Genomic DNA, 17,212 nt, shown 5'->3' on the forward strand with positions numbered 1-17,212 from the left:
ATCGTAAAAGGAGCGATAATCACAGAGCATGATACGTGCCGGACGCCACCCACCCCACCTCGACACAGTCCATTGACCCAGGGAAAAAGGAAAAAGAAAAGGAAACAGAGAGAAAGGAGAAAAAATTAAGGCCCATAGAAACTGAAACTGACAAAGAAAAGTTCCCCCCACCCAACACGCATGCAGAGGCTACGGCCTACCCCCCCCCTAGCAGTGTGTCTGTCGCCCAATAAAGAGTACCCGAAATGAAGAAGAGAAGAAAAGAAGGAAAAAGATGTACCTGTATAGCCGGAGGAGGGCCAGACTTGTGTGTCCAAAAGACAGCCAAATTGTATATCTACGGCCACCCCGCCCCCGACCCCAAGCGAAAAACAGACCCAACGCCTGGTTCTCCCGTCTACCCACCACAGTCCCGGCAAATCAGTCCACTAGAAGCAAACAAGAAAGAAGAATCGTCTTCACCCCTGTCCCTTTCGATCCAGCGCGCCAACCAGGTGCAGGAACAAAACAGCCGTCAGGTGCAGGGCAGGCAGTCTCAGGAACCACCACGGGACAAAGCGCCTGCCACTAATGTCCGACCAGTCCAATGCCATGTGATCCAAAACTGTATAGAGAGAAGCAGTGCAGTGCAGCGAATCTCCAATGACAACCCATCGAGGCGGTAGTGACATGGACTTGCCACAGTAGCCTGAGCCGCCAGCAGTTCCCATAGAAAGTCCAGAACATGGCGCCCAGTGGCACCTCTCCAGTCGGTGCGATAGTTCAGGAGCTCCCTTACATTCCACAGTTAACGCAGACAGGGTCGAGGCGGTCACTAGTTCCAGTTCCACTGACACCCCCATGCATATCCGGCCAGGCGGCTCACCACAATCGAGCTCAGGGTGTGGCGAATCGCCCCGCAGATGGACGCTGGCTCGATCAACGGGGGGCAGCGCGAGCACAATGGCGTCCAGTCGACTCCCCAGTTCCCAAGCTTTGGACCGCACATCCGCTCGCAAGGCAGCCAGGGCGCCGAGGATGTCCCCTATGCTCAGGGGCAGCTCAGGAGAAAAGGACGTCATAACAGCATGCCCGTGGGGTCCGTGGTCATATGGCAATTCTTGGGCCCCTCTGCCGACACCACTTTCCAGCTGCACGGTAAACCTGCGGCGTCTCGACAAGCGCGGCCAGATCTCGGGGACAAGGGCTGCACTTTCCATAGCGGCGATACCCCCGGTTGTAATGCAAGGGCAGCAGACAGAAACACTCTCGGTGTCTGGTCGGGTCTTCAGCAGCAAGCTCAGGAGCGCCCGGCTCAAGATGGCCCCCGGGAAGTCGTCGGAAGGCAAAGGCTCACAAAGACCTCCAGGAGAGGGATACAAAGTATCGCTGATTGCCGCGATCACAATGCAACGTGGAGAGGAGAGCAGATGCCACACTGTTGCCGATAACTCGTTGCAGCAGCAATTCGCCGCCAGCCGACTCCGACCTGCCGTCTATAGCCGCTGTTTCACTCCGCCGGGGCCGGCCACCCTCGAGAACAAAGACCTGGTCGCCGTCCGGAAAAGCCGGGAAGAAGACTGGGACGTTCCTCCGCTTCTGCCGTATGGAGCGCGACGGGGAGCACACCGTCGGGTGCAGCGTCACTTTCTGAGTCCGAAACCGCTAAAAGGGTTCAGGAGAAATTGCAGGATAGTTGGCGGTTCGGAAAGGAATCGAACGGACCAGCGGAGCCGAGGGTTTAGGCGGCCATCATGGTCGCCGGCTAGGCTCCTCCCCCTATCTTGTTGGTTTCTTATAAAGTCAATAAAATTGCTTATCAAAAAATATTAGATCTGTGGTGTTTTTTGACAAATCATCAGTCTGAATTGTTGACATGGACTGTTCTTGCAGAATTTCCATTAAATAACTCTCTTCGCATTAGGAACATCCCCATTTTACAGCACATGTGGTATCCATCTTATAAGTTTTGGTCCCATCCTAACCGTCTCTAAATTTCCCTTTACAGAAACATTCAGAATTAGTGCAAAAGCAGTTAGTAAAAGCAAAGGCAGATTACAAACAACAGGGTAACTTGCTTCAACAGGATCCATCAAATGTCTCTATAATCCAGGGTCCCTTATTAGCTTTACTGTTTGTGGGCCTATTTAAGATTTTAGGAAGGTTAGGAAAGGCAGCGATTAGGCTACAATTACAATCCAAATAGCAGGTTTGTTTGTTTGTCTGTTGTACATTTTCCTATGTAAACCTGCCTAATAACAGCTAGACCCCTGATCACCGCAGGTGTGGGGAACTTTTTCATGTGATAGTCACTGCCAGGTCATCACAAGTAGAACATATTTCACCATTGCAAACAAAGCTCTATGCCTTGCATCAATCTCATAGTCGTATTGACTTTCTGCTCCCGTCTAGTTTTACCAATCAGCGTTGTGTCCCAACACTTTTCTTGTGTTCCTCCTTTCATGTTACATGTCAGTCCCCACACTTTTTTTGTGTTCTTCTTTTCTGGTTCCATGTCAGTCCAAGCCCTGCCCTTTTCTTTTTGTGGTGTTGCCTCTATTATTTTCGACTATTGTTTATCTGGCTACTTGTTTTTCCTGCTGCTCAAGTCTCCCTGCTCACTGGCATCAATGGGGACAGTGCTGGTATCTTGTTCGATGTCTGGTCTCACATTTGTCCCTCCTTCTTAGAGAAGGGACAAACCCCACCACTGAGCAGCAAAGGCAGGCAGCACACAAATCTACCTTCTCAGTAGTGTCTGTGGGATCAGCTCTGAAATCTTGATCAACACCTAGAGGCATATGTATCAAACTCTAATCTTGCGATTCTCAAATTGCGATTTTTTGCGGATCGCTATTTGAGAATCGCAAAACGCTATGTATGTAGGATTTGCAAATAATTTTGTGAATCCTATATATTCCTTAATTGCAAATTGCACATTGCGATTTGCAATTTGGGAATACCTCCCCATTCATTCCTATGGGGCTAGAGGCCCTTAGGAATGAATGAGAAGACATTCTCAATTTGCGATTCTCAATGAGAGAATCGCGAATTGAGAATGCAATTTTAAGGGTGCCAGGGTGTCAAAAGGACACCCTGTTGCACCCCCGAAATGTGCATGTGTGCATATGTGGCACACATACATGCCCTATGGCACTAAAATGCAAAAAAGTGAATTTTTCAGACAAATCGCAAATTACCACCAACTTGAAGTTGGTGGTAATTTGAGATTCCTTAAGGCAAAATTGAACTTTTTCTGTGCTTTTTACATTGCATTTAAGGAATAGCAACTTGGGATTCCTTAAATGCAATCGCAAAATATGGAATTGCAAATTTTGTGATTCCTTATTTTGCGAGGCAGTTTTTCTTTAATACATACCACTGAGCCCAATTGCGATCGCAAACGCCGCGAATTTCGGCATTTGCGATCGCAATTTGGAATGATACATATGGCCCCTAGTTTCAACATAATTCTGATGGAGCAAGGATTTGCAAATAAGCAACTTGCTCGGATATGATCCTCTCTTATAACCTTGTAATAAATTACTAATAACATCCGTAATACTAATTTTACATGACATTTTTACCCTTTCTAGAAAAGGGGGAAGCTTGCCTATGTGTTTTACTAACAAGTATTGTATTGTATTGTAATTGCATTTATATAGCGCTTACTACCCCTGACGAGGCGTCGAAGCGCTTTTTCGGCGGGTAGCACGCTACTCCGGGACCCATAGAGGCTTAGTGTTAAATTAGTATAGTGAAACATGCAAGTACCTTTTATGTGGTGGATAGGTTAGTCAGTTATTTGGATATGAAATGATAGCAGAAGGATAGAGGAGGACAAAAGTTAGTATTTATTGGCCGCCCGCTCCCGCCTCCCAGCTGCTCCTCCCTCCCACTTGGCCTCATATGGAGCCCACGCGCCGTAGGCGAGTGTGACCTGACCTCAGGACACCCCCCACGCCGCACGGCCCTCCAGCTGTAGTGCATCTCTGCCCCGGCGCCACAGGTTCGTTCCTGGCCTCGGTGCCCCTCGCTGCTGCTCATCTTATCTTCCCCCGCTGTTGCCCTAATTTATTGAGTTTCGTGTTGTACTAATTTCTTTTTTCTTTCTGTTAAATAGATAGAGATTTTGTGCCTTCGTTAGTATCGTACCCTTGGTGTGCTCGCTCCCCGCTTCCCGCCGCTGCTCCCTCGTGGCCCCGCCCCCTTTTCCTTTCTGTACCCCCATTGGCCGCCCCGCCCCCGCCTCCCAGCTGCTCCTCCCTCCCACTTGGCCTCCTATAGAGCCCGCGTGTACGCGTAGCGTTCACGCGCAGCGGGTGCGCCGATTGTGCGCCAAAGGCAAGCCCGTGTACGCCCGTCCGCGCCTGGACCGCGCCCAACGCCAGGACCTCTGGTCCTCGACAATGCCAGCGCACCCGACGACCTTATGGCGCCGCCACCCTCCACGCACTCAACGCCGGCCGGAACCCCGCCTGCTACCGAGCCACCCCGAAACGCACCCACGGACCCTTCTCCTGCCAAGCCTGCAAATTCTCCTGCCTCCGAACCTGCACCGCACCCGCCAAGCCGAGCACAAGCAACAACCACCTCAAGTGCATCCTGCTCAACACCCGCTCCGTACACAGGCACGCCATCGAACTCTGGAACCTCCTCGACACAACATCACCAGACGTCACCTTCCTCACAGAAACCTGGATGAACGCCTCCTCAGCCCCCGACATCGCCATAGCCATCCCGGAGGGCTACAAGATCACCCGGAGGGACCGCGTCAACCAAACCGGAGGAGGCATCGCCATCGTCGACAGAAACACCATCCGCTATGTATGTAGGATTTGCAAATAATTTTGTGAATCCTATATATTCCTTAATTGCAAATTGCACATTGCGATTTGCAATTTGGGAATACCTCCCCATTCATTCCTATGGGGCTAGAGGCCCTTAGGAATGAATGAGAAGACATTCTCAATTTGCGATTCTCAATGAGAGAATCGCGAATTGAGAATGCAATTTTAAGGGTGCCACGGTGTCAAAAGGACACCCTGTTGCACCCCCGAAATGTGCATGTGTGCATATGTGGCACACATACATGCCCTATGGCACTAAAATGCAAAAAAGTGAATTTTTCAGACAAATCGCAAATTACCACCAACTTGAAGTTGGTGGTAATTTGAGATTCCTTAAGGCAAAATTGAACTTTTTCTGTGCTTTTTACATTGCATTTAAGGAATAGCAACTTGGGATTCCTTAAATGCAATCGCAAAATATGGAATTGCAAATTTTGTGATTCCTTATTTTGCGAGGCAGTTTTTCTTTAATACATACCACTGAGCCCAATTGCGATCGCAAACGCCGCGAATTTCGGCATTTGCGATCGCAATTTGGAATGATACATATGGCCCCTAGTTTCAACATAATTCTGATGGAGCAAGGATTTGCAAATAAGCAACTTGCTCGGATATGATCCTCTCTTATAACCTTGTAATAAATTACTAATAACATCCGTAATACTAATTTTACATGACATTTTTACCCTTTCTAGAAAAGGGGGAAGCTTGCCTATGTGTTTTACTAACAAGTATTGTATTGTATTGTAATTGCATTTATATAGCGCTTACTACCCCTGACGAGGCGTCGAAGCGCTTTTTCGGCGGGTAGCACGCTACTCCGGGACCCATAGAGGCTTAGTGTTAAATTAGTATAGTGAAACATGCAAGTACCTTTTATGTGGTGGATAGGTTAGTCAGTTATTTGGATATGAAATGATAGCAGAAGGATAGAGGAGGACAAAAGTTAGTATTTATTGGCCGCCCGCTCCCGCCTCCCAGCTGCTCCTCCCTCCCACTTGGCCTCATATGGAGCCCACGCGGCGTAGGCGAGTGTGACCTGACCTCAGGACACCCCCCACGCCGCACGGCCCTCCAGCTGTAGTGCATCTCTGCCCCGGCGCCACAGGTTCGTTCCTGGCCTCGGTGCCCCTCGCTGCTGCTCATCTTATCTTCCCCCGCTGTTGCCCTAATTTATTGAGTTTCGTGTTGTACTAATTTCTTTTTTCTTTCTGTTAAATAGATAGAGATTTTGTGCCTTCGTTAGTATCGTACCCTTGGTGTGCTCGCTCCCCGCTTCCCGCCGCTGCTCCCTCGTGGCCCCGCCCCCTTTTCCTTTCTGTACCCCCATTGGCCGCCCCGCCCCCGCCTCCCAGCTGCTCCTCCCTCCCACTTGGCCTCCTATAGAGCCCGCGTGTACGCGTAGCGTTCACGCGCAGCGGGTGCGCCGATTGTGCGCCAAAGGCAAGCCCGTGTACGCCCGTCCGCGCCTGGACCGCGCCCAACGCCAGGACCTCTGGTCCTCGACAATGCCAGCGCACCCGACGACCTTATGGCGCCGCCACCCTCCACGCACTCAACGCCGGCCGGAACCCCGCCTGCTACCGAGCCACCCCGAAACGCACCCACGGACCCTTCTCCTGCCAAGCCTGCAAATTCTCCTGCCACCGAACCTGCACCGCACCCGCCAAGCCGAGCACAAGCAACAACCACCTCAAGTGCATCCTGCTCAACACCCGCTCCGTACACAGGCACGCCATCGAACTCTGGAACCTCCTCGACACAACATCACCAGACGTCACCTTCCTCACAGAAACCTGGATGAACGCCTCCTCAGCCCCCGACATCGCCATAGCCATCCCGGAGGGCTACAAGATCACCCGGAGGGACCGCGTCAACCAAACCGGAGGAGGCATCGCCATCGTCGACAGAAACACCATCCGCATCACCACCAACTCCGACGATACCCTCACCGTGCCGAGCACCTTCACTTCCAGATACACACCGACCCCAAGACCACCCTCAGAGGCACTCTCATCTACAGACCCCCGGGACCACGCACACAATTCAGCGAAGCCATTGCAGACTTCATCAGTCCACACGTCCTCACCTCCACAGACTACATCCTCCTAGGGGACCTCAACTTCCACCTGGAGAACAACAAGGACTGCAACACCGCCGCCCTGCTGGACAACCTCGCCAACCTCGGACTCAAGCAACTGATGTAACACCCACACCCACTACGCCGGCCACACGCTTGACCCCGTCTTCTCCTCCAGCAAGCACATCTCCTTCAACCACTCCACCGGACTACACTGGACAGATCACAGCTGCGTCCACTTCAACTTCAGGAGATCCACGACCCACCACCACCCGCAACAGGTTCCCCGCAGAAGCTGGAACAAGATCACAGCCGACCAGCTCCCTCAGCCAGAACCCTCCCACCAACACGACGGACCCCAACGAAGCAGCCCGCAACCTCACACAGTGGATCACCAACTGCGCCGACGACCTCGCACCACTGAAGAATCCCCCCAGCAGACCCGGCAGCAAGAAAGCCTCACGGTTCACCATCGACCTCAAAACCTCCCAGAAAACCTGCCACACCCTCGAGAAAACCTGGCACCACGACCAGACAGCGGAACACATGACAGCCCCCAAGAACGCCACCCGCAAACACCACCAGCTGATCCGCACTACCAAGAAGACAGCATTCAAAGAACGACTGGACAACAACACCCACAACAGCAAGGAACTCTTCAGCATCGTTAAAGTGCTCTCCAACCCCAGCGCCTGCAATAACAACATCACACCCTCGCAAGACCTCTGCGACTCACTTGCCTCGTTCTTCCACCGCAAGATCGCCGACATACTCAACAGCTTCGGCGCACAGACCACGCACCCAACCGCCGAACCAACGCCCCCCACCACCACCCTCTGCACCTGGACCCCTCTCAGCACCGAAGACACTACCCGCCTGATGAACACCATCCACTCAGGCTCCCCTACCGACCCCTGCCCACACCGCATCTTCAACAAAGCCGACTCCATCATCGCACCCCAGCTCTGGAACCTCATCAACAGCTCCTTCGCATCCGCCACCTTCCCAGAGAGCTGGCAACACTCCGAGCTGAGCGCCCTCCTAAAGATCTCACCACGGACCCCACGGACCTCAAGAACTTCCGCCCAATCTCGCTCCTCCCCTTTCCAGCCAAAGTCATCGAGAAGACCGTCAACAGACAACTCTCCGCCTTCCTCGAGACCAACGGATCCCTCATCCCCTCACAGTTCGGTTTCCGAGCAAACCACAGCACCGAGACCGCCCTCATCGCAGCCACCGACAACATCAGGTCCCTGCTCCACAACGGGGAAACTGCTGCCCTCATCCTCCTGGACCTCTCAGCAGCCTTCGACACCGTATGCCACTGCACCCTGATACAGCACCTCAGCAACACCGGTATCCAAGGAGCGGCACTGGAGTGGATCATCTCGTTCCTCGCCGGAAGAACCCAGAGAGTCCGCCTCCCCCCGTTCCGATCCGCGGCCACCGAAGTCATCTGCGGCGTTCCGCAAGGATCCTCCCTCAGCCCCACCCTCTTCAACGTCTACATTAGCCCTCTCGCAGACATCGCTCGCCAACACAACCTCAACATCATCTCCTACGCCGACGACACCCAGCTGATCCTCTCCCTCACCAACGACCCCGCCACCGCCAAAGCCAACCTCCAGGAAGGAATGAAAGACGTCGCAGAATGGATGAAGATCAGCCGTCTGAAACTGAACTCAGACAAGACGGAAGTCCTCATCCTTGGACCATCTCCCTCTGCCTGGGATGACTCCTGGTGGCCCCCTGCCCTGGGCATCGCACCCAAACCAACAGACCACGCCCGCAACCTAGGCTTCATCCTGGACTCCTTCCTCACGATGACCAAGCAAGTGAACGCCGTCTCGTCATCCTGCTTCAACACCCTGCGCATGCTCCGAAAGATCTTCCGATGGATCCCCACCGAAACCAGGAAGACGGTTACCCAGGCCCTCGTCACCAGCCGTCTGGACTACGGGAACACCCTCTATGCTGGAACCACAGCCAAACTCCAGAATAGACTCCAGCGCATTCAGAACCCCTCAGCGCGACTCATCCTGGACATCCCTCGCCGCAGCCACATCTCTGCCCACCTGAAAGACCTGCACTGGCTCCCCGTCAACAAGAGGATAGCGTTCAGACTCCTCACACACGCACACAAGGCTCTCCACGACACGGGCCCGAAGTACCTCAACAGCCGCCTCACATTCTACACACCCACCCGCCAGCTCCGATCCGCCAGCCTCGCCCTCGCCTCCGTCCCACGCTTTCGGAAGTCCACCGTCTGAGAAAGATCCTTCTCCTACCTGGCAGCCAAGACATGGAACTCCCTCCCCACTCACCTACGGCTGACCGTGGACCATCTCTCCTTCAGGAAACAACTCAAGACCTGGCTGTTCGAGCAGTAGCGACTCCCCCCCCCCCCCCCCCTCAGCGCCTTGAGACCCTTGCGGGTGAGTAGCGCGCTATACAAATTTTGTTGATTTGATTTGATTTGATTTGATCGCTTGTTGACGCACGCTATTCCGGAAGCCTATAAAGGATTAGTGGTGAATTAATATGTGAAATATGAGGTAATTTCAGTGGTGGATATTTGTCTGTTACTTGGAGTGAGAAGGATAGCGGATGGATAAAAGGGGAAGAAAGATTAGCATTCATATACCACTTGTTACCCCTGATGGGTGTTGAAGTGCTTTTCTGGCGAGTAGCATGCCACTCCAGAACCCATGAAGGATTTGTGTTTAAAATAAGTATAGTATAAATATGAAGTCATTTGAGTAGTAGATATGTTATTCAGTTATTTGGGCAGTATATTAGTACAGTTGAATATGGAATTTGAGAAGTGAACATGTTAGTCTGTTAATTTTGAGTGAAAAGGATAGTGGAGGGATAAAAGAGGGAAAGGTTTTTTTTTTGTTTTTTTTTAGCACTTAGCAGTAGGAAGAGAAATGAGAAAAAGAGCAGCATTTCTTGCCCTAGTCTCGAACAGGCAACTACCCTTGTCCTCTCTGCCCTTAGCCTCGATGCCCGGGCTGAGACACACTAACCCTGGCCTCATGTAGCCCTAGTAATCAGGTGACCCCTTCAGCCAATGGGAACCCTAGCCCTAACACTATCCAATCACAACACTAGCCCTACAATCTAGAACCAATAGGAGGCCAGGACCTTACTGCCAATCTTAGCCCTAGTCCAAGCACCCAATCAGTTCAAAAACCCTGATCTCTACGTCCAATAAAGGCCTTAGCCCTATCAGTAGTCCCAACCCAAGTCCAAGCAGCCAATGGTACAGGTAGCCCTAGTCCCTACTTCCAATAGAAATCCTAACCCTAGCCCCAACCCTACAATGATTGAATCACAGACCCAGAAACCAATCAGAACCCTCAAATACCCAACCAATGAGGACATTAACCCAAACCCAATAGAAACACTAGATAGAACCACCAATCAGTGTACACATGTGCCAACAACTAGCAGACCATATAAGGTCCCACCGACCTCAGACACGGTTTGCTGGCCAGGGAGTTGAAATTGCTTCTCCTGTTCAGAATCTCCTAGGAGACAGACAGGCTCAATCCACACTTTGGACTTCTGCAGGAAAAGGCCTCACTAACTCGAAATCTAACAATACTGTTTGAATGAAACTTTACTCCCCCTGCTGGCCAAAAAAGGAAGTGCACAGGCCCCAGTAAACACAGTTCAAACAGCTCACAGAAGCACCCTCTGATGTAGAATATCCCTGTGGCTGGAGGGGTGGGGGGGTAAGGGGGGAGGCAGGGGTGCTGGCCTCACTAGCTTGTGAACACAAAATGGTGGCTGGGGGTGTACTGTTTTAACACACAGGTCTTAGCACAGAGCAAAGGATACATTTGGAGGGAAAACAGATTTGTCACCAAGGAATGAGAGGGACAAACTACAGAGGTTGGACTGCAAATCCCACAATTCAACACGTTAAATGCAAGCAATCATGGGCAGGGAAAACCACAAGTTTAAAACACAAAACAGGTGATAAAATATGCAATCACAGGCAGGTCAAAACTGCAATTTTAAACTGTAACAACCACATGCAAAGACAGTAATCACAGAAAGGGAAAATCGTTTTTTAAACAACTTTTGTTTTAGGAAGAGACAGCACTAGTCTGTCTCCTTACCACTTCCTGGTCTCTGCTCACTGCAATCTGGGGTACGCGGGAAAATGAACTGCGCATGCGTCAGTTGCATGACAACTTAGCGCTTGGAGGGAAGGCTTTGCTTCTGCGCAATAAGAGCCAAAATGGCCGCTTAAGAACTCACATGCTAAGCATCTGCCATGCTGAAACTAAATTGTTTTATATACTACGTGCTAATGCATAAATACTCTTTATAATTAAATGGGATTAGGGTAGAGGTAAGTGGTATACAGTGAAATCATTTTATTTTAATCTAATACGTTGTCTACTTGACCTCTCTTTTGGTTCATATTTGGGCCTTAAAGAGAGCTAAGTGCTGACACCCATGTGAGACCATCCGCATGCGCGGTAGAGACAACTTCGGAATCATGAGCTCAAGTCTTGGAACCCGATCAAGGACACCCTTTCTACATGTCCTGGGAACCAGCTGAACATCCTGAAGACTCAATGGACAACTGTACAAATTATATACATTGTTGTTAACGCATTATGAACATGGGTGGGAAATAAAGCTTGGGAGAAACAAATTAATGGGCGGGAACTTAAAACAATGATCTTTAAGAAAAGTATTAAACTTAGCATGGGGTGATGATCATCCCCTCGGTCTTGTCCAATCAGAATTAGGAGTTTCATAAGGTTGAAACATTTAGGGGTGGAACATACCATTAAGAAAGTATAATTGGGGTAGTTAGTTAGATTAAGTAGCTCAATGACTGCCAGAACACTGAGAGATAGAGATGCTATCCGAATGCTGATCGGAATACCTAAAGAATGAGACTTAGAAATTTTAAGCAAATAGAATTAGAAAGAAGATCGCAGAAGAATCGAGGAGGCAATAGAATTAGAAAAAAGAGCGCAAAATACCCGAGGAGGAAATTAGCATCAGAGAGTAGTGAGACGCAAGCGTCAAATCCAGAAGAGGCTACCTGACCGGTCTTATTCCTGTCCTGAACCTATCACCTGAATTTTCTAAGGGGCCCATAACTCTTGGCCAGAGGGGTCTGATCTTGCACCATCCTAGGTAAATATAAATCTGTGTATGGTGTCAATGTGCCTTTTCTCTCTATCCTCTCTTCCTGAGGTACTTGTCATTGAAATTATAGTTTAATTTAGATAATTTGCATCTTACCTCTTCAAATTGATGGAGTTAACACTGTAATTTGTCTCTTGATTCTCATGGTAACATTTCAGATAAACCTTTAAAACATAACCAAGTCTGTGGTTACTTAATTAAAAAAACAGGTAAATGCTTTATTGTCATAATTATCAAATATAATCAACTAAAATAGATCCATATGTAAAGAAAGGGCTTAGGATTTAATAGGCTCAAGACTGAGAGGCAAACAGGCATATTAAATGAGCCCTAAATTGATCCCCAGCGGGGTTTATCGACTGGATAAATCCTCAGGCCTCGACCCAGGACCTCGCTCTTCCTGCCGGGCAGCTCCGCAGTGCTCTGCGCCGCCTGGCATCCAGCCAGCCCGTGTTGTAGGGTTCGAGTCCCCTTGACCCTGTTTTTGCCGTTTTTCGGCTTAATGTAAGGTGTGCCTGGTAGTGTTATCTTGTGAGCGAGATCAGTGCCAGGACCGCTACTATTATTTTATTTTGTACCTCTCTGTTACCATTATTTTTATTCTTTTCCTCTTTGTGCCCCCTTGTTGCTTCTTGTTTCGCCTCTGTCACTGACCCCTCCCCTTCCGCCCTGCTCCCGCCTCCCAGCTACTCGTCCCTCCCCTACAAATGCCGACCGCTATGAGGTCCCGCAGCGGACGCGCCTAAGGCAATTCCTTCTGCGCCTGGACCGCGCCCAGCGCCAAACACCCTGGCCTCTGCTACCTCCACAGGACCCGACGCCGCTACGACGCCAACAGCCTCCACGCACTCAACACCGGACGAAATCCCACCTGCTTCCAGGCTACCCCGAAGCTCGCCCACGAACCTTTCACCTGCCGAAACTGCAGCTACACCAGCAGGCACACACCAGTACGTCCGGCCCATCCCAACACTTAAGGCAACAACCACCTCACCTGCTCAGTCCTCAAGCACGGTGTCGAACTCTGGGACCTCCTCGGCTCCTCCGACCCGGGCGTCGCAGTCCTGACGAAGACCTGGATGAACACATCCTCGGCATTTAACATAGCTATAGCCATAGCCATGCCGGACGGCTACAAGGTAACAAGCAGGGACCGGAACAACAACAAACCAGGAGGAGGCATCGCTATCATCCATAGGAACACCATCACAATCTCATCCTACACCGAAGACTCCTCCGACCCGGACGTCGCAGTCCTGACGAAGACCTGGATGAACACATCCTCGGCATTTAACATAGCTATATCCATAGCCATGCCGGACGGCTACAAGGTCACAAGCAGGGACCGGAACAACAACAAACCAGGAGGAGGCATCGCTATCATCCATAGGAACACCATCACAATCTCACCCTACACCGAAGACACCCTCAGCATGGCCAAACACCTACACTTCCAGATCCACGTCGATCACAACACCACCCTCAGAGGAACCCTCGTCTACAGACCCCCGGGACCCCCACCACAGTTCAGCGAATTCATCGCCGACCTTGTCAGCACACACGCCCTCGTCTTCAAAGATTACATCCTCCGCGGAGACCTGAATTTCCACCTCAAGAACCCCAACGACAACAACTCCACGACACTGATCGCCAACCTCGGACTCAAACAACTCGTCACAGCACCCACCCACTCCGCCGGACACGCGCTCAACCTCATCTTCTCCGCCAGCGACCACGTCACATTCAGCCACACCACAGAACTCCACTGGACCGACGACCACTGCATCCACTTCTCCTTCAAGAAACACACCACGCACAACCAACAGAAACGGACCCCATACTGCAACTGGAAAAAAGTAACCGAAGACCAACTCATCACCACACTCGCTCGAGACCCTCCACCTGAGCCCGCCGAAATCGACGCAGCAGTCCACAACCTCAGACAATGGATCAACGACTGCGCCAACACCCTCACCCCGATCAGGAAACCCTCCAACAGGCTCATCGACACAAGAGCCACCTGGTTCAACGCCGACCTTCAGAACTTCAAGCGCCCCTGCAGAAGACTCGAGAGGCAATGGCGCAATGAACAGACACCAGACAACCAAGCAGATCTCATGACCGCCAGACCCAAACACCACCAACTCATCCGATCTGCCAAGAAAATCTCCTTCAAAGAATGCATCAAAAACAACCCACACAACTGCAAAGAGCTCTTCATTATCGTGAAAGAACTCGCCACCCCCAGCTCCAGCTCCAATGACGTACCGCTGTCACAAGAACTCTGCAACTCCCTGGTTACCTTCTTCCACCACAACATCGCAGACATCCACAACAGCTTCGACACCCAGACACCGACGATAGACGCCGACCCCCCCCAACCCAACACCCACCAAACACACCGACCTTCTGCTCTCCTGGAAAAACATCACTGACGAAGACACCATCAAAATCATGAACACGATCCACTCCGGTGCACCATCCGAACCCTGCCCCTGCATCATCTTCAACAAGGCAAGCTCCATCATCGCAACCCAACTCCGAAAGATAATCAACAGCTCCTTCGACACCGCCATCTTCCCTGAGATCTGGAAACATGCCGAGATCAATCCCCTCCTCAAGAAGCCCAATGCAGACCAAAAGGACTGGCGAAAGTCAATGAGAAGACTGCCAACAGACAACTGAACCACTTCCTGGAGGAGAACAACGTCCTGGACTCCTCCCAATCCGGCTTCTGCAGCAACCACAGCACCGAAACCGCCCTCATCGCCGCCACTGACGACATCAGGTCCATACTGGACAAGGGCAAAACCCTGTCATCCTCCTGGACCACTTGGCCACTTTCGACACCGTCTGCCACCACACCCTGCGCACAAGCCTCCACGATGCAGGGATTGGAGTCAAAACCCTGGACTGGATCACCTCCTTCGTCACAGGCAGAACCTAGAGAATTCGCCTCCCCCGTACCAATCCGAAGCCACCACGATCACCTGCGGCATACCCCAAGGATCATCCCTCAGCCCGACGCTCTTCAACATCTACATGACACCGCTCGCCAACATCATCAGAGCACACCACCTCAACATCGTCTCGTACGCCGACACCCAGCTGATCCTCTCCCTCACCAAGGACCCGAACACCGCCAAATCCAACCTCAACAAGGGAATGAAGGCCGTCGCAGATTGGATGAAGACCAGCCGCCTGAAACTGAACTCAGACAAGATGGAGGTCCTCATCCTTGGCTCCACCCCCTCCGTATGGGACAACTCCTGGTGGTCAACCACGTTGGGAGGTGCCCCGGCACCCACTAACCACGCAAACAATCTGGGGTTCATCCTGGAGTCAACGCTCTCTATGACCCAGCAAGTCAACACTATCTCCTCTTCCTGCTTCAACACCCTCTGCATGCTCCTCAAGATCTACAGATGGATCCCCAGCGAAACAAGGAGAACGGTCATCCAAGCACTTGTCAGCAGCAGGCTGGACTACGGCAACACCCTCTACGCAGGAACCACGGCTACACTCCAGAAGAGACTCCAAGGCATACAAAACTCCTCCGCACACCTCATCCTCAGACTCCCTCGCCATAGCCACATCACCACCCACCTTAGAGATCTGCAGTGGCTGCCGGTCTCTTGCTACTATTGTCTGTTGGGGGTTCTATCATATCTACTGTACAACTTAAATCTAATGAAGACACACCCCAAGTTTGTCTGTCAACGTGTTTCAACCCTCTTATTCCCTTTGGGCACTACTCAGGACTCCTACTGGTAATAATTCTTGCCTTTTTTTAAATTAGAGCACATTGATTGTGCTTTTGCAGAGGTTCCTCCTTCAAATTACTTCTGTCCTCCATTTAGTTCATCGTTTCTTTTGGAATTACCTTGGGCCTTGGGGACTCTCTGGTCCCTGCTCACATCAATCCCCCTCTCTAGTTTTGTTAAAGTAGACATACAAAAAAGACTAAAGAACTGATAACGCCTACTGTAATAGAAGTGTCTTAGAACCCCCAAGGGACACTAGTAGCAAGAGGGTTTGCATACATAATCATAGTAACTACAATCTCTGCATTTTGTTCATTATCAGACTGGTCATATGGGTATGTGCTAATATGTGTCACTATGGTATAAGTAATGTCAGAGTTTTGTTCAGTATTGTACAGTGTAAATAGGTCATTTTTTGATTATCTGAATCTGATTTAATGGATATGTTTAAGTGTAAAAAATTGACAGTAGATCACGGACTAAGTTGTGTATAACTACACAGGTCAAGAAAACGTATGTACTTGACCGAGAATATTGAGTGTTCTTTGAATAATTACAGCTAGGGTTATCTGTTTTCTATATGTATTAAGGAAGCCCAATCAGCTGTAGAAAAGGGCCCAAACCCCAAAAACACAACTTTTAGAAAGTTGTCATTTTCTTGTCACAACCCTTTGTTGCCTGTAGCCTGTATCCTGCGTCACATAACTAGGTATAGCTAGCAGTTGGTATTTGTGTATTGCTCCCAGCCAGTGAGACAAAGGGGGAATAGGTGTTGTCAGGATGGGCCATCTCTGACTTGGTAGGGGGCGGAGCTGTTTCCCACCATACTTGCTCATTGCAAAGTCTCTGCCTCAGCACACTCAAAAAGGGGTTTGCACTAGTCTTTTGTGCCCACAGACAAAATGGGGACAGGACAGGGAAGCAGGAAACTTCAATAACTTGTGGGAGTGAAAAACTTCTTCTACTTCAAAGCTAGCATCAAGTATAAATATTGGACCCTCAGACCCAACTCTTCAGATCACTTCTGGACCTGTAGACTCTGCCAGAAAGACGTAATGCCCAGCTGTGAAGTCTGCCACACTTACCTGCTTGCTAACCAAGGACTGCTTTGCTGCCAAGCCCTTTTGTTGTTGTGCCAGGATACTTCTGCTGCTGTAGGCTGCAGTGCTGAATCCAGCCTGCTTGTGTGGACCCAGAACTTCCGAAAATCTCTAAGGGTCTATTGACCGACCCCCTGTTACAAAGCATAGCGACATAACAGGCTTCTTCAGCGTCTATGCATCTCCCCACATCTCAATGCAGCCAGCCATTGACTCTGGCCCAGTGCAACGCATATCGCCCTCGATGCTGACACATCT

This window comes from Lissotriton vulgaris, chromosome 5 (assembly GCF_964263255.1).
Source record: "Lissotriton vulgaris chromosome 5, aLisVul1.2, whole genome shotgun sequence".
Lineage (NCBI taxonomy): Eukaryota > Metazoa > Chordata > Amphibia > Caudata > Salamandridae > Lissotriton > Lissotriton vulgaris.